The sequence below is a fragment of the Rhododendron vialii genome, chromosome 2a (genome assembly GCF_030253575.1).
Source record: "Rhododendron vialii isolate Sample 1 chromosome 2a, ASM3025357v1".
NCBI lineage: Eukaryota > Viridiplantae > Streptophyta > Magnoliopsida > Ericales > Ericaceae > Rhododendron > Rhododendron vialii.
The window spans coordinates 28,464,106-28,474,442 of NC_080558.1; positions in this window are offsets into that span (position 1 = coordinate 28,464,106).

Below are 10,337 nucleotides of genomic sequence, written 5' to 3' on the forward strand. Positions count from 1 at the left end.
CCACCTGGATTTTTGAGTTGGAGGATCCGAGAAACCGAGAGTTTGTTTTGAATAGAAAGGCTTTTGGTCTAGCGAAAAACGTTGAGATTTTAGGTTCGGGAGCCACGTTACAAACGGGGAAGGTTTTGTTAGAAAGAGAACAAAAGCACCCTGCTCACCCGGCAAAGCCGATCTCTATTAAACATTTTCAAAGGGGAAAGATTTCGTATATCTTTCGGAGAATAAAACTCTTTAATAAACAAGCAAAGGGGGAAGGGTCATGGGAGAATATATCACATTGGCGTGCACGTGGTGTTGCTTGTACAGAAATGATAGGAATATGATGTTATGAGACAAAATAACTATCCAACAAACTGTCTAGATCAGAACCATCCACACACGACTTACCATAATACCGCGCACGGTCTTATGGTATGCCGTGCGATCTACCTATTTTGCTGTTAGACTATCATCAATACCCCAGAACAGCGCGCGACGGGTTATATATTTCGTGCGTTATTCCCTAAAGATATCAGGAGAGGCACAACCACTGATCCGTCTTGAAACAGTACCATCTCTTCAGGCCATGAACATAAAAATGATTTTCAGTGTATTTGATCCCGTGGGATGATCAAGAAAACCTCTTTTGGACATAAAACATGGCTTGTAGATATGGTCTAATTCCAAACAGGCTTGATGAAGGACAGCGATGATCTAGACTGTTTAAACAAACAAACAACAACTAATAAAAGATCGTGCACCTGAACATACTACATCGTGCGATGCATCGGAATGCCGTACGGCGTGGTATGTCCAGCACAGTGACTATTTTTGTTTTTGAAAATAGTTTTTTTAAGTCATTCTTTAACCAAAAAGGGTTAAACCTGACTACAAGAAAGTTCCCTCGGGGATCAGGACAGGGCCTATCCCAAGGAAAATTGGTTTTTACCTTTGGTCTTGAGTTTGAATGAGGGCGGATGATGATGGATGAATGTGGACAAGATCGGATGAGAAAAGATGAGTGTGGGTATGAATGGTTGTTGGGTGTTTTGGTAGGTAAGATCTCAAAGTGAGCAAATGAAGAGACCCAAAAATTTCGTTAATTACTGAAATGTTTGTAAAAAGGGCAAATTTGGAAAGTATGGTTTATTGGGTGGATATTTGATTTGAGGACCAAAGTGAAAGAAGTGAGATTTGAGGGTGAGTTGATGTAATATAAAGATATAGGGGTATAAATATGTGGGTGTGTGTGTAGAGAATCATTTTCATTCCCTCATTTCTCTCTCTCCCTCACATCTCTCTCGCTCTCTCTCTCCACCGTTCTCTCTCTCTCTCTTGCTCCTTCACTCAATCACTCAAGAAATCCAAGAATCAACCTCCCTCCAGCCTTGCAATCTCGTTCCTAAGCTTGAAAATCCTTGGGTTTCGCTGGTAAGGCTCGAATCAAAGTTTTTAGGTTCGAAGAAGCTAGGGCTTGCTCAAATCTTGTAGATCTTGGTTATCGTCGCGAGGTAGGGATTTCTTTACCTCTTTTATGTGTTTATATGTTAATTTGATGCAAGAATCGATCATTGATTGTCTCCCTTAGTTCATTTGAAAGCTGTCAGAAATTTGTAGAAAATCGCCCAAATCGCGTAGGGATCGATCCCTAAACTTGGGGGATCGATCCCCCTTTTCATTTCTGGTCCAGCAAGCCCAGGGATCGATCCCTAGTGATGGGGGGATTGATCCCTCCCCTCTCTGGAGTTTTTGCTCGTCTTTGGAGTTTCTGCTCGTCTTTCGGGTTTCAGCCCAACTTCAAACGGCCATAACTTCTTCGTCCGATGTCTGTTTCATGCAAACTTTATATCAATTCGAAGGTCTTGAAGTTAGTTTTTCATTTCAACCAAAATCACCTAAATAATCTAAGTACACAAAAAGTTATGACTGTTAGAGTGAGGGTGTGTCGGTCTCCCAACGTCCATTGGCTACTCCTATGATCCTTGTTTTGTCATTATGACTTTCTATGATTAGTAGATGTTATTTTTGACTCGTTGGCCTTCCCTTAGCAAGGAATGAATAATAGTTTACTTGGTTAAAATGTCAATAAGATGCAACTTGCGAATGAGTGATTGTTTGTGAACGTTTGTGGCATATTGTGATATTGTTGGCATGTCGTGACATATGTCATGAATGAATGTGGACTTTGAAAAGCTTTAACTTGTATGTTGAGTGAGGAAATAGTTGTTTGGGCCGGTGATCGATTTAGGAAGTCTCGTAACACAGGCGGTGGTAATACGAAGACTTAGATGGTCTCGTAACACATGGGGTGGTAATACGGAGATCCTAGATGTTGGTGCACACCGTAACACTAAGGGTGGTAATACGGTGACTCTTGTAGTGCTATACGGTAATGCAAGGGGTGGAAATACCGATGGTGGAGATTAGTGATAGAGAGTCGTGTCGAACCATAGAGTTGCTCGAGTCTTATGAACAATGTGGTTAATTGGTGATAATGGCTAGTCTTAAAATGGTTGTTATGAATGATTGGCATCCCTTTGAAATGATTCCTATCTATCGATTGAGTTATACCTTTATGTCTTCATCTCTCTGCACTCGTCTTCATGTTTGCACATAGAATTGGTAAAGATTTTCCTACTGGGCTTGTAGCTCAACCTAATCTTTCTTTTCAGGTTCAAATACTGGTTAATAGCTCCCATACATTGTATGCTTGGAAGTGAAAGACTTTTTGGAAGCTATTTGTATTGAGTTACTTAATCATCTTTGTAATTGACTTTCTTTTGATAAAGATGGGTTCGTCACTATTCATTCAAGAATTTCCTTTGACTAAACAGTTTATAACTTAACAACTTGTTCGTACTTGTTTTAAGCTTATTTGGGCCGGAGTGCCAATGTTGTATTTCCTTAGAATTGGGGACTTGTTTGTAAAATTAAACAGGTGGGGACTCTTTTGGGATATTACTAATGATATGCGATGACCTTTTATTGAAACGGAATATTTATTTACGTTGAAAATCGAGGGCGTGACAAATTGGTATCAGAACATCTAGGTTTGAATACTTTGAGACCATGGAGAGACTTCTAGTCTCATGGGTTCAAAATGTCACGCCTTTTACATAACATATTTGTGCTTGTGTGCATTGACATTACTTGGCTTATGTGGCATTGCATTTCAATATAGTAGAGTGGCGTGGAGTTGTTTGACCCGTGTTGGGATAGTAGGAGATTTCGACCTTATGAGATAATGTTGTTGTTAATGAACCTTTTCTTTCTTATAACTTGTAGTAATATGCCACCGAGAACGCGTGCTAGAGCAGGTGAGGTCGAAAGTCAGGGTGGCCGTGACCGTGGTCGTGGTCGAGGGGCGCTGGTTGAGGATGAGGTTAGCCATCATGGGGAAAATCCGAATGGGAATCCGGGGGAAAGAGCCGGACGTGATCAAGGTGAGGAAATACCGGCCGTTCAGAATCCGTTCACTAGGGATTTCGTTGCGGCTCTTGCGGCTGCAAATCTTTTGAACCCAACTCCTAGAGAAAGTGTAGATAGTCATGCAATGTTAGCAATAAGGGAGTTTAGTCGTAGAAACCCACCAACTTTCGATGGGTTGAGCAGTGACCCTGTTCTGGCCGATCATTGGCTAGCCCAAATTCGGAAACTCTTCAGGGCTCTTCAGACTACGGAGGATGACTTACGAGTCAATATTGTAGCTGTTCAGCTCACCGGGGAAGCGAATTAATGCTAGGAGTCTGTGTTGGAACCGAGAAAGGACGCGAGGAGAGCGGCAAGGACCGCGGCTCAAGCAAATGAGCCAGATGCCGAGAACGTAACTTGGGCCGAATTTGAGGTGCTCTTCGAGGAGCAGTATTTTTCGGAAATGAGTCATGACCAATTGAGAGAGGAGTTTGGGAAGTTAGAGCAATGGAATATGACTGTGTCGGAGTACACTTTGAAGTTCCAATCTTTATCCCGTTTCGCGCCGGAGTTGGTCGCTATCGAGGAAAGGAAGTGTAGGCGGTTTGAAAGAGGCTTGCATGACACCGTGAAGAAGTTTGTTATGGCACAATGCAAAGGAAAGTTTTTCGAAGTCGTTGAGTGTGCAAGGAGCATCGAGACACCGAAGGAGGCACCCAAAAATCCTAAGGTTTGGGAACCAAGACAACCAATGAGGGGTATGAGTTCCTCGTCGGGAAGTTTTGGTAGTCAAGGGAGGAAGAGACAAAGAGATCAAATGTCGACTTCGCAGGGTCCGTCAAATTTTAGACCCCCACCTTCTTCTTCGTTTGGAACTCAGGGAGTTTCTAATAGACCTTCGATCTTGTGTCATGAGTGTGGTCAAGTGGGACACATTCGCGCCTAGTGTCCGTGACTTTTGAACAAATGCTTCACTTGTGGAAAGGGTGGCCATTTTGCAAGGAATTGTCCACGTGGGGACGGGGCTCGTAGTGAATCCGGTTTGGTGCAGCAGCTAAGGGGTGGTCAGAGTTCTAGTCGGCAATCGTTTCGAGGTATTCAGAGGCAGTAGCAGTCTCACTTCCGTCAGACCACTTCAGCACAGGGATCTCAAGCTGAGAGAGGAGCTAGGTCGTCTACACCTACTCAGGGTTCTGGCCATCGTGGTGGACATGTTTAGAGTCAGATGACTCAGCGTAGGGCTTTCGCTATCACTTCGGCTATTCCACCTCCACCACCTCCTGTTACTTCTCAGGCCCCGGAGACTTCGGTTGTGAGGGGTACATTTCTCTTGTTTAACTCCTTTGCTAAAGTACTTTTTGATTCTGGAGCTTCTCATTCATTTATTGCTGCATCATTTACTTGTTCATTGGAATTGGAAGTCGAAAGTATCAGTCCTCCGTTGTTTGTTGACACACCTATAGGAGGTAGGTCGCTGTTAGATCGCATTTGCCGGGATTGTGAACTTTTTATCCGAGATTGTTGTTTTACCTTTGACTTCATTGTTTTGAATATGTCTGGGTTCGATCTTATATTGGGAATGGATTGGTTGTCCATGTTTCACGCTACCATAGATTGCTTCAAACGTCGGGTCCATATTTGTCCGCCTGGGGGTGCTTGTTTTGAATTCTTCGGGGACCGTTGGGAACCAATAGAACCGTATTTGTGTGAGTCTAGGGAACAAGAGTCGATGTATGCCTTATTAGTGAGCTTGGCCTTAGATGAAGACGTATCCACGCGTGAGGAGCTACCTCTTGTCGTTTGTGATTTTTCGGATGTGTTTCCAAAGGAGTTACCTGGTTTACCACCCGAAAGAGAAATCGAATTTTCTATTGATTTACTTCCTAGTACCGCTCCTATTTCCATACCTCTTTACCGCTTCGCGCCCGCCGAGTTGAAAGAGTTGAAGACTCAATTACAAGAATTAGAGAATTTGGGGTTTATCCGTCTGAGTACGTCACCGTGGGGAGCACCAGCCTTGTTTGCTCAAAAGAAGGATGAGTCGCTTCGTCTATGTATCGATTATCGTAAGTTGAACCGTGTCACCATTAAGAATAAGTATCCTTAGTATCCTATGCCGAGAATCGATGACTTGTTTGACCAACTTCGAGGCGCAACTTGTTTCTCCAAAATTGATTTAAGGTCTGGTTACCACCAGCTGAGAGTTCGGAGAGAAGACATTCCTAAGACCGCTTTTCATACTCGATATGGCCACTATGAATTTGTTGTTATGCTCTTCGGATTGACGAATGCACCAGCGACCTTCATGGATTTGATGAACCGTATCTTTCGTGCTTATCTTGATCGTTTCGTGGTTGTATTCGTGGATGATATCCTTATCTACTCGCCTTCGGAGGAGGAGCACCAATCTCACCTTTCTATTGTTCTTGAACTCTTGAGAGAACACCAATTGTATGCTATAAGCTTGGCAAATGCAAGTTTTGGTTATCCGAAGTTAAGTTTTTGGGTCACGTTGTGTCGAAGGATGGGGTGTCTGTTGATCCGAGAAAGATAGAGTCCGTAATGAGTTGGCAGCGACCGAAAAATGTATTCAAGATTCGTAGTTTCTTGGGCTTGGCCGGGTACTATCGTCGTTTTGTACTTGATTTCTCTCGCATAGCGACTCCAATGACTAGATTGACTAGTAAGGGGACTCGTTTTGTATGGAATGACGCGTGTGAGAAGGCCTTTGAGGAATTGAAAAGGAGATTGACTACCGCACCAGTTTTGGTTGTGCTTGAACGAGGAGTCGGTTACTCCGTATATTGTGATGCTTCAAAAGAGGGGTTGGGGTACGTTTTGATGTAGTTGGGACGAGTGGTGGCATATGGATCGCGGCAATTGAAAACTCACGAGCGAAACTACCCTACCCATGACTTAGAACTTGCGGCCGTCGATTTTGTTTTGAAGAGTTGGCGTGATTACCTTTACGGTGAGAGGTTCGAAGTCTTTTCTTATCACAAGAGTCTAAAGTACTTGTTTTCACAAAAAGAACTCAATCTACGTCAACGCCGCTGGATGGAACATTTAGAAGATTATGATTTTGAGTTGCAATATCATCCAGGGAAAGCGAATGTGGTAGCGGATGCATTGAGTAGAAAATCGACACACCTAGCGAGTTTAGCTATTCACGATTGGAAAGCGATGAACGACTTAGGTTCGTATTCGTTGCATTTTGAGGAGGTCCAAGATGGAGTCACCTTGTGTAACTTAACCGTTCAATCGACCTTATCGACTCGAGTGATTGAGGCCCAACAACAGGATGAAGAAGTGGGAGAATTTCGCATCAAGTTTCTTAGCGAAAATGCTCGAGAGGGGTGGATGATTCATGTTGATCAAGGTTTGCGATACCAAGGAAAATTGTTCATACCCATTTCGTGTCAGGAGGAAATATTGAGAGAATTTCACCAGTCACCGCTAGCCGTGCATCCGGGGGGAATGAAGATGTATCATGACCTGCGTAGACAGTTTTGGTGGCCGGGGATGAAGAGAGATGCTATTATTTTCGTGTCCAAATGCCTTACGTGCCAACAAGTCAAAGCCGAACATCAACGACCCGCGGGGGAGTTGCAACCGTTGCCAGTGGCCGAATGGAAGTGGAAAAACGTGACTATGGATTTTGTTACCGATTTACTGAGTTCGCCGAGGGGGCATGATGCCATTTGGGTGATAGTGGATCGATTGACCAAGTCAGCTCACTTCTTACCTATTCAGGTTACGGATTCGATTGATACGCTTAGTCGCTTATACATCCGCAAGATTATCCGTCTTCATGGAATAACCGTTTCTATCATGTCGGATCGAGATCCAAGGTTTACCGCGCATTTTTGGCAGAGTTTGCAAGCCGCTCTTGGCACCAACCTCTTATTTAGTACTGCGTATCACCCTCAAACGGATGGGCAATCCGAGAGAACGATCCAAATTTTAGAAGATATGCTTCGAGCTTGCGTTATGGATTTTCGGGGTAGTTGGGAGGACCATCTACCGTTAGTCGAATTCGCGTACAACAATAGCTATCAATCTAGTATCGAGATGGTGCCATATGAAGCTTTGTATGGGAAACTGTGTCGATCACCCGTTTGTTGGACCGAGTTGGGCGAGGCTGCGTTGATTGGACCGGAATTGATCCAAGAAACCTCCGAGAGTATGAAAGCAATTCGTCAACGTCTTCTTGAAGCACAAAGGAGAACCACCGAGCAAGTCAAAGTGATTCGTCAACGATTGTTAACCGCTCAAAGTAGGCAAAAGAGTTATGCCGACCGTCGTCGCCGACCGTTATCGTTTGAAGTAGGGGATCACGTGTTTCTTAAGGTATCGCCGCGTCGGGGATTATCTCATTTTGGGCAAAAGGGTAAGCTTTCACCGCATTCTATCGGGCCGTTTGATATTATCGAGAAGATCGGGGAAGTGGCATATCGATTGGCTTTACCACCAAGGCTATCGGGCATTCATGATGTATTCCATGTTTCGATGTTGCAAAAGTATGAACTGGATCCGTCACACGTTTTAGAGTGGTCCGAACTTGAGTTGGAAGTCGATGCATCCTATGGGGAGGAGCCGATACATATCCTAGATTCGTGCGAGCAAGTTTTGAGGGGTAAAACCATTTCGTTAGTGTGAGTTCTTTGGAGTACTCTCGGAAAGGAAGAGTCGAAGTGGGAAAGGGAAGACGAAGTAAGGGAGAAGTATCCTCAATTGTTTCTGAATTAACCAATGTGAGTTCTAAGTTTTAACTTTATGATTATTAGCTTGTTATTTGATTATATGAGTTATCGTATGAGCACGATTATTTGATGCACCATCTTGATTGGCTTGAGTTGTAAATTTCGGGATGAAATTTCTTTAAGGAGGATAGACTGTAGAGATCCGAAAATTTTGTTAATTATTGAAATATTTGTAAAAAGGGCAAATTTGGAAAGTATGGTTTATTGGGTGGATATTTGATTTGAGGACCAAAGTGAAAGAAGTGAGATTTGAGGATGTGCTGATGTAATATAAAGATATAGGGGTATAAATATGTGGGTGTGTGTGTAGAGAATCATTTTCATTCCCTCATTTCTCTCTCTCCCTCACGTCTCTCTCTCTCTCTCTCTCCCTCACGTCTCTCTCTCTCTCTCCACCAATCTCTCTTGCTCTCTTGCTCCTTGTAGTGGGCCGAAATATCCACAATTTTGGAACGTCCAGGGGGGTCGCTGACCAATTCACTTTTTGCTATGGACACGTCACTCTGTGGAACCATTCGCATTTGAAGCTGCAGGAAGCACCGGGTTCAGAGGCAACCTCCCCAGGCTCGGCAACCAAGCTCGTTGGCAGCCTCCCCGAGCTCGGTGGCTAGGCTCGGCAAGCTCCTCTCCATGGCTCGGCAAGCTCGGTGGAGACCTCCCCAAGCTCGATGGCAACCTCTTCGGGCTCGGTAGAACCCTTCCCTAGCGTTCGGCGACGTTTTCCTAACGTTCGGAGGTCATTTGCCTAACGTTCGGATGTCTTTTCCCTATCGTTCGGAGGTCATTTCCCTAACGTTCCTAACGTTCGGAGGTCATTTCCCTAACGTTCCTAACACTCTGCTGACATTTCCCTAGCGTTCGGATGTCTTTTCCCTAATGTTCCTAACCTTCGGAGGTCATTTCCCTAATGTTCTTAACGTTCAGAGGTCATTTCCCTAACGTTCGGAAGTCATTTCCCTAACGTTAGGCGATCATTTCCCTAACGTTCGGCTCAATTCTGCTCCCTAAAGATCTAACAAATATCCAAAGGTCGGTTTAGAAGCTTCTGGAAGCTTCTGTGAACAGGTGGAGGACAGGTGTGATAAAGCAAAACTCTTGACATGTGATGTCATCCGAACAGTACAATACACGTGGGTGTACCGCCTACCGGTTCAGCACTCCAAGCCTTACCTATAAATACAAGACCACCCCCTCATGTGAAAGGGTCTGAAAAAATAGAGGAGGAACACGCTTCTCTCTCTCTCTCTCTCTCTCTCTCTCTCTCTCTCTCTCTCTCCATACTTTCTTACTAAACTTCTCCTTTCTCCACTTACTGACTAGTTCGTCGGAGCTTCTTCCCGGAGGAACACCCCCCTCCGGTTTGCAGGTACCAGGTTCGGTGGCCAAGCTTGGCAGTCACCTCTCTAAGCTCAGCAAGCACCTCCTCAAGCTCGGTGGCAACCTTCCTAAGCTCAGTGGCAACCTTCCTAAGCTCGGCGGCCACCTCCCTAAGCTCGGTGGGAACTTCCCTGGGCTCGATAGAAACCTTTCCAGATTCGGCAAGCACCCTCACCAGTCAACAAGGGGAAGAAGGGTCAATGGTGAAAATCAGCCCCCCACACTCCTTCACTTAAAACTTCACTCAATCACTCAAGAAATCCAAGAATCAACCTCCCTCCAGCCTTGCAATCTCGTTCCTAAGCTTGAAAATCCTTGGGTTTCACTGGGTAAGGCTCAAATCGAAGTTTTGAGGTTCGAAGAAGCTAGGGCTTTCTCAAATCTTGTAGATCTTGGTTATCGTCGCGAGGTAGGGATTTCTTTACCTCTTTTATGTGTTTATATGTTGATTTGATGCAAGAATCGATCATTGATTGTCTCCCTTGGTTCATTCTAAAGCTGTCAGAAATGTGTAGAAAATTGCCCAAATCGCGTAGGGATCGATCCCTAAACTTGGGGGATCAATCCCCCCTTTCATTTCTGGTCCAGCAAGCCCAGGGATCGATCCCTGGTGATGGGGGGATCGATCCCTCCCCTCTTTGGAGTTTCTGCTCGTCTTTCAGGTTTCATCCCAACTTCAAATGGCCATAACTTCTTCATCCGATGTCCGTTTCATGCAAAATTTATATCAATTCGAAGGTCTTGAAGTTAGCTTTTCATTGCCACAAAAATTACCTAAAGACTCAAGTACACAAAAAATTATGACTG